At 34.7% G+C, this 7,864-nt stretch overlaps 1 long non-coding RNA gene across 3 annotated transcripts; it reads left to right on the top strand.

Moving 5' to 3' along the window:
• Positions 1-1,012: 1,012 nt before the first annotated feature.
• LOC110776657 (uncharacterized) lies at positions 1,013-5,533 on the top strand. 3 transcript variants are annotated; one of them, XR_002530223.2, is made up of 4 exons: positions 1,043-1,161; positions 2,917-3,040; positions 3,339-3,415; positions 5,079-5,533. It is a non-coding gene; the product is annotated as an uncharacterized lncRNA (long non-coding RNA). The 3 variants fall into 3 exon arrangements; XR_002530222.2 differs by lacking the exon at positions 2,917-3,040 and having other exon boundaries at positions 1,013-1,161; XR_008921519.1 differs by lacking the exon at positions 1,043-1,161 and having other exon boundaries at positions 1,172-3,040.
• The last annotated feature ends 2,331 nt before the right edge of the window (positions 5,534-7,864 follow it).

Genomic DNA, 7,864 nt, shown 5'->3' with positions numbered 1-7,864 from the left:
TTTAGCTTCCCCATAAAAATTGTTTCAAACCTTTTTTCTTCGTGTTCTTGGCCAGTGTCAATTCGATTCTCAATCTACCTCTTTGCTACACCAATGAGGTAGACGTCGTGTAACCCTGGAGGTTGATTGCTAAGAGGCCGTGTGTATGTAACGGGGCAAATTCAACTTTAGGACAGTGATATTTTGTCACGTCACGACATTCTCATATAAATTTTTTACATTTATCTATTATTAATCAAGATAAGTTTGTATGATTGATCATTTGCTATTAGTCATATTTCCAACAATCTAAAGTTGAATTTTTTCTGTTTTATTTTTCTTTATTATGTCTAATAGATTAGTGATTACCGAGGATCCTATAATTTGTTTGTTGTTATCAAGTAGGGATGTCAATGGGGCGGGGCGGATGCGGATGTATGTCCCTCCATCCCTATCCCCACCTAAAATTTCCATCCCCATCCCCGCCCCATCACCCATGGCGGGTACAAAATTCATCCACATCCCCGCCCCAACGGGTACAAACTAAAATCCATCCCCGCCCCACCACCCACCTAGGTATCCATCCCCGTCTCATCCCCGCCCCATATCCGAGTCAATACCCACCTTGTTTTTCTTATTTTGCAACATTATGGAAAAAATAACTCCCATAACAAAAAAAATCAAACACATAAAATTAGAAGTCTTGCCTAATTCATAATATTAAATACTACAAACTAATCCAAACGCATAAAAAATTGTTCAACTTTTTATGTTCTTTCAATTTTTCAATTCGCGTAGGGAATGTTATTCGGATAGGGTTGACGAGTATCAAGAGGGGCGGGTGGGGATGGGGCGGGGCGGGCGGGCGGGGATGGGGCGGATTCAACACAAAATCTACACCCGCCCCATCACCCATGGCGGGTATAATTTTTATACCCATCCCCGCTCCATCACCCGCCAAACCTCCCTCCATCCCCGCCTACTTGGGGCGGATGCGGGGCGGGGCGGGTCCCGCCACGACATTCTCAGATACGTTTTTTACATTTATCTATTATTAATCTAGATAAGTTTGTATGATTGATCATTTTCTATTAGTCATATTTCTAACAAGAAACTCTAAAAAAAAAAAAAATGGAAGAACAATGCTCCTAACTGTGGTACAACAGAAAGAAGATTTGAAAGGTAATTGAATTTCTAATTCTACATCTGTTCTTCAATATCCATTCTTTATTTCATTGAATTTGATTTGTGGTAGTATTGTTTTTTTAATTTGTAATTGGGTATGAATTATTTTTATTATTAGTGGAATAGTTTTCTGGCACCACTCACAACAATGGAACCGTTAGAGCTGCCACTGCGCCGATTCCACAGCACAACATATCTTTAATTTATTCTATAATTGTATAATTCGTATTTTTTGTTGTTGGTTTTTTTTTTAATTTTTTTTCTGGGTTATTACTTTTGAGTTAATGTTTTTTTAAATTAATTAATTGTTTATATATATTTTTTAATTATTCTGCTGAAAGAATCTGATGGGAAATTTGAAATCCTGGTTTTTTATACCAGGGTAAGGAAACTAAAAAAACGAGTAGGAAAATAAACCCATGAATCTAATTATTGAAGCTATTTGAAATGTATTTGAACTACATTAATATGTTGTTGGATAATGAATGAAGTTGACTCTTGTAAACTAAGCTGAAAGTGCAAGTATTAGACAAGATGAAGTAGTGAGAACTTCTATCTTAATGTCCAATATAGTGTCTTAACATTTCAAATGATCTGTTGAGGTCCTTAAATGACATGCATCTTCCAAAACATTAGAAATTTATCATGGGTGGCAGTTTCATAGGTAGCTCCACCTATCTTGCTCGTTGAGCTTTTCAAGTTGGCTCTTGTAAACCGAGCTGAAAGTGTAAGTAACAATTGAAGATCTTGTAATTAACGTATTCTAAGTGTTGCGAGTACTACTTATTTGTAGCTAAGATCTTGTAATTAAAATAATTGAAGTTTGCTTTGTTAGCTAAGTTGCTTTATTTGTATAGCTATTCGTCTTGGTGACCATTCATAAGACTCATGAAAAAATTATCGTGTTTATGCTCTTGAACAATACAAATCTTGAGAACATAAGATTCCTTTAACACTCTTTTTACTTTCAAGTGAAAGAGATATATCGTGGGCTCATGGTATAGTAGATAACAAAAAATTACTTATGTTTGATTGTGAAGTATATTAGTGTGGAATGCTTTGTATGGACACATGACATTGTTTGACCAACTAATGGCTTCTTGCTTTTGATCAATAATAGGAACCATTTGAGATAAATCAAGAGTCGACAATTGTTAAATCTTGATTGTTTAGCATTGTGCTGAAGGTCGTTGTATTAAATTTTACTTGATGTGGACTCAGATATATAAATGAATGTGTGAATAAATAATACGCTTGTATGTGTGAAGGTTTTGGTGAATCCCGGAATGAAATGGTAAGGGATAGCTGCTTCTGACCCTGTTACACCTTTGTTTTGATCTGCTAACGGCTAACCCAATAGTTGATTTGGCCTGAGTGGGAAGAGAAATTCTCATTTGCATGTCCATTGAAGTCTGGAAAATCTAAACATATCATAGATAAGTCAGATAGCTAGTGGGGATAATTAGAGGTAGGAACTTATTGAGTGAACTGTATCATCTTTTAGTAGTTTGTAGGTGACAGGGGATAGGAAACCTTGAACCCAAGTTCTACAATGACTATTGAGTGTGATGGTGTGGTTGCTGAAGTTGTACATTTCCTGGACCTTTTATTCTAATATTTAAGGGTTCAAGAAACTACAGGTTTATATGGGATTGGGTTGATTGGTTGTTATATGATTTCTCATGAAAAAATATTACTCATTTTTTAGAAACTATGCTACTTCTTAACACATGACCCTTTTCATCTCATCAGAGGCCGCAAATATTCTCATCTGCTTTCCAGTCTCTTTCACTCTTACTTTTTCTCAAGGAGTCACTCTTGTCGCAATTCAATGGAATATATTGTGATTTAATTATTGATTTTCTTCAATTGAACGGTTAGTTTCGATTCACCATTATCTCGAGTGGATTCACTACTCTCTAATTATCGTAGTTTCTCTTCATTTTTTTTCCTATTCAAGACCTTTTATCTTCGAATACGAGTGAATTGTAGCTTAGTATTTTATTTGTTCAATTTTGGTTAATCCAATTGAAAACATTTTGCCCAAATTTTAGGGTTTTGGCCCTATTTTATTTGTCTATTATTTTCATTCAAACCCTTTGTGGTATTTGAAATATTTGTCAAATGATTAAATTCGTAAAAGAAATATCTCATTATGTGATACAAAATTGTAGTAAGCAATCACAAAGCTCGTGAATTTGGGTGGTTAGTACATTCCAATGGCGGCTAGAAGTGGGAGAAAGCTTTTAAGGTACTACTTAATCTATCTTTGTATCCATAATATCATTAATCCCTCATTTACATCGTTTTCGCCTAATTGGAATTTTCTAGACTAGGTTGATGATCGACTGATTTTTTGTTTCATTTTGGATGAATGTGATTATAGTTTTTTTCCCCCCTTTCCGTTTTAGCTTTTAAGCCTATATATTGGTATTGAATTATTGATTATTCCACTTAGAAGTAACCAACTTTATTCTTTTATTGGATGAATCTCCTATCAAACTTTGTTCTTGATTGATTAAAATCTTGTGTTTTTTACCTGATTCTCAATACCGAGTTAAATGTAGGGACTTAAATGCTTCACTTTTAGTCTTATGCTTAAACCGTGATTAGACTCTGTTTATAGAATACACTAGATGCCTGACTTGTTTAATGGATGTTAAATTTTAAACACAAAGACTCACGACAACTAAAGATGAAAAGAGTTACCTAGCCTAAAAATATATGTCCGCATAAATGAAACACATGTATTTTAAGTATACGTTTCTTATACTGCTACTAATATTAACCTTATGTCTAACTTACTTACCCTGAAAAAAGGACAACGTGCAATCGTTAATTAATTATCTAAAAACCCCAATAGCTAAGTTAAGAAATCAGACAGAAAAAACCCTTAATTGAGCTGCTCTGAACTCCAATTTCGTTCTTGGTTTCTAGAACAGTAATTGTAGAAGTTTTTCTTCTGTTTCAACTAATTTCAACCTTTATAAATTCCCTCTAATACCTAAGCTACTCAATTATAAGATAAAAGCTTTATATTTGCCAATCAGACCAGTAGATTCTTAGCTACACCCCTTTCTTGTCAATATTCTCAATGGCATTTTTGCTGCTATTTTAATGGTATATTAATGTTGCTACTCTACAGGATGCCTTCAGAATACTATAGAAGGGATATGGTTGCTATTATTTCTCTAAATCGAGTATTACATCTTTGTAAAGCTTATTGTGAGCTACTGATATTCTAACCTTTCGTGTTTTTTGTAAAGATATCATATTAACCATCCTTAAGTTAGTTAGAATATGTATTGTGAATTAAAATAAGTATTCTCTAAAAAGAAAAAAAAAATAAGATATAACTGGTTGGTTCAACTCTCATTTTGATTCACAATAGTTATGCTATAATTGTAAGCTCAGGTATTGTATGTGTATGCATGTAGTTTTACTAGAGGCTTGTTATGTGTATGGGATTTATAAATGCATGGAGTGGTTCAATGCAATGGTTTTTCTCATCAAGAACGGCTAGCCTTGATGTTAGCATCGTTGTAAAGAGGATTCTTTTTTGGTGCTGATTTTGGGATCTGCTTGCACTTATTCTATTGTTGGAAGGTCAGTTTGGTGTTTAAGCTGGTCAAGTGTGGCATCCGTTGACTGAGGTGGTGTTAGAACTCTGATGTAAATTATGTGAGTTTTGTGTAGCTGTTATGTGCTCAATGCAACAACATCCTAATTTGCTGCAGTTTGTCGGTCTCCTGCAGTTTTTGTTTTGGCGTGTTGGTTATAGTGCTGCTATTATAGTTGTGTTTCAATTTGTTGTTCTTGATTTGTATGGGTGGTGTTGGTTGCTGAAGTCTGTTGTTACTTTTCTTCAGGACCAGAGTTGACCTCTAATGCTATATTGTTTCTTGCCATTTCAGCAAGCTTGATGTTATTTTTTCAAGGTAATTCTGCAGGCTGGTCAGTGTTCAGTGAAGCAGGACAGGGAAGCAGGCAAGGGAAGTGTTAGAGTTCCGGTGCTGCAGTGTTTTATGGTGTCAATTCTGGTCATAGTTGACCAGCGTTGACTTTGTAGTTCTTAAGTTTTCTTTTCTTAGTTGAGCCTGTTTTTGCTCGGCTTTTGTTTTGTTTTGTTTTGTAGGAGTCTAGTTTTTTTTTTTTTTTTTTGTAGGAGTCTAGTTTTTTTGTTTTGTTTTGTTGGTTGAAGTGGTAAATCCCTCCCCACATGTGTACATACATTTTTGTGGTTATAAGGTAGTGCTTTGTTGTAAAAAAGGTAATGAGCACTACTTTGTAACATTTGTAGTTATGTCCTATAATATTTTGGACAATGTACATGGCTGAAGTATATATGAATGGAGCATTCTTTCTCTTATTGATGCCTTGTATCATTTCTAAAAATGTTATGAGTGGATTATAGAAATATATTAATTTTTATTAGTAACAGCGGGTTTCAAAAATTGTTTGTTGGTAAAAGTCTCTACCATTGGGAAAAAATGTGTTGGTAAAAGTTTTCTTAATGGTACCTCATATATGTTGGTTAAAGCAACACCAATATTTTATTATCCGTTGGCATAAGTATTGCCAACAGAAATACCAACAATTAGATATTGTTGGTGAAAAAAATCAATACCAACAGATCTTGATTTTCTGTTGGTAATACTTTTAGCAACGGAGTTTTTACCAACAGTCTACCAACAATTGTTTTCTCTGTTGGTAGAGATTATTGCCAACAAATAACCACGTTTTACCAACAAATATAGCCCTGTTGCAAAAAGTTAGTTTTCTTCTAGTGTAGGCATACAGTTCACTTGATCTCACTGAATTATTAACTTGTATAATTAATTAATACTGAACCGCATTTATTAGATTTAGCATTGAATGCATACTTGGACCAAGGGCATTATTTCCTTCATATCATACCAATATGTTATGAATGAGATCCTAAAGGCCAAGGGTTCTAATGATTATGATGTACCACATGTGAGTAAGGCAAGACTTTTAAGTCAGGAAAGACTACCAGTTCAAGTCATAGCACCAATGTGGGATGTACATGAAGGACGGGAGTTCTTGTATGGTACACAAACTACACAAGGAACTGGAAATGAACAAGACATGCCACAGATCCCAAATGCACAAACAAACACAACTCAGGCAGCAAGGGAAGCCATACCAGAGAGCTCAATTGCATAAAAAAATTGAGCAAGTCAAGCATGGCCAGATATACCAGAGAGCTTAAATGCACAAGCAAACATAGAAAGTCAAGCATGGACATACATCCTAGAGAAATAAAATGCACAAGCAAGCAGAGCAAGTCAAGCATGGGCAGACATACCAGAGGGCTCAAATGTACAAGCAAACAGATCAAGTCAAGAATGGGAAGACATACAAAACATACCAGACACAAACATAGCATCTTTGGGACTTAGCATTTTGGGTTGAAACAAGGTTACCGAACTTGTATGTTTTGAGGACATGTATGCAAAATATTGTGAAAGCTTGAATGAATGAAACGTTTAATCTTATCTCATATTTTTTTTTGTTTTTCATCATGGACAATGACATTAATATCCTGCTTCATATTGGGGTGAAGGACTTTCACAAACTGAAATGTGAAAGGACATTAACTCCATTAGAAAACATTTATTAATGGTCAAGTAAAATCTCAGATAAAAAACAATGACATCATTGATAGACTCATCACATATCAAACATGACAAGTGATAAGGCGTTTTTCGGTCGTTGAAACGAACTCCGCCTACCAAACAAAATTTAAAAACCACCTAAACGAACCGACTATATGGACTATAGTGGCAAGCATAGGGATCGTCCCAAGAGAACGAAGAGACTTGAGTTTAAGACAAACAAGCTAACTTAGAAGGATGGTTGAATTGTTTTGAAACTAACGATTCTATACTTATATGGAAAACAATAAATTATGGAAAAGCTAGGGGTATTGGGGATCCACTTGAGTTTCATTGGGGAAAACCAAGCGAACAACATACATGATCATGCAAAGACATACCTTCTAGGGAGCAACCAACTATTTTTGCAATTTACCCCTCTCGGTTAGAACGCCTTACCAATTCTAGTTCCTATGGCACGCTCTCGCGTCACCTAAGTCCTAAAATAGTTCATGAAATAAACTAGCTACTCATATGCAATCAAACACTCTCAATCTCTTGACAAGCATATGATGAACACTCCAATTTCAATAACATTCATGGCATTTGCAACTACCAATCATGCCAAACATGGAATTCCTATCTAGCATATCACAATTTAATCACAAAATCACTAATAGTTCAATTCTAAATCCCCAACTAATTCCCAAGCATCACCCCTAACCCTAGCATGGAAACTAATCACTACACATTGAAAGAGAAATTAAACTAAGGATTAGAATTATGCAATTAAACATGTTGATAGAATTGAAAGCAAAATTGAGAATCAACAAAGCAATTTGAACATGAAATCCTAAAATTCAATGCTAATCACAACTAATAGAAAGTGTAGAAATCAAGAATTCAAGCAATTAAGGAAAGCAAAAAAAAGAGCAAAAGAGATTAAGGAAGAAAGAATTACTATGAACCTTCAAAATTTTGAATCAAACTTGAGAATTGAAGAACATACTTGAATTTTAATTGAGTTTCAATCTCTAGAAATTTGAGAAATTACAAAGTGTTTAGAGAAAAAGCTGAAAAAC

Source organism: Spinacia oleracea, chromosome 5 (assembly GCF_020520425.1).
Source record: "Spinacia oleracea cultivar Varoflay chromosome 5, BTI_SOV_V1, whole genome shotgun sequence".
In the NCBI taxonomy this organism is placed as follows: Eukaryota; Viridiplantae; Streptophyta; class Magnoliopsida; order Caryophyllales; family Amaranthaceae; genus Spinacia; species Spinacia oleracea.
This window is presented reverse-complemented; position numbering and strand designations above follow the sequence as displayed.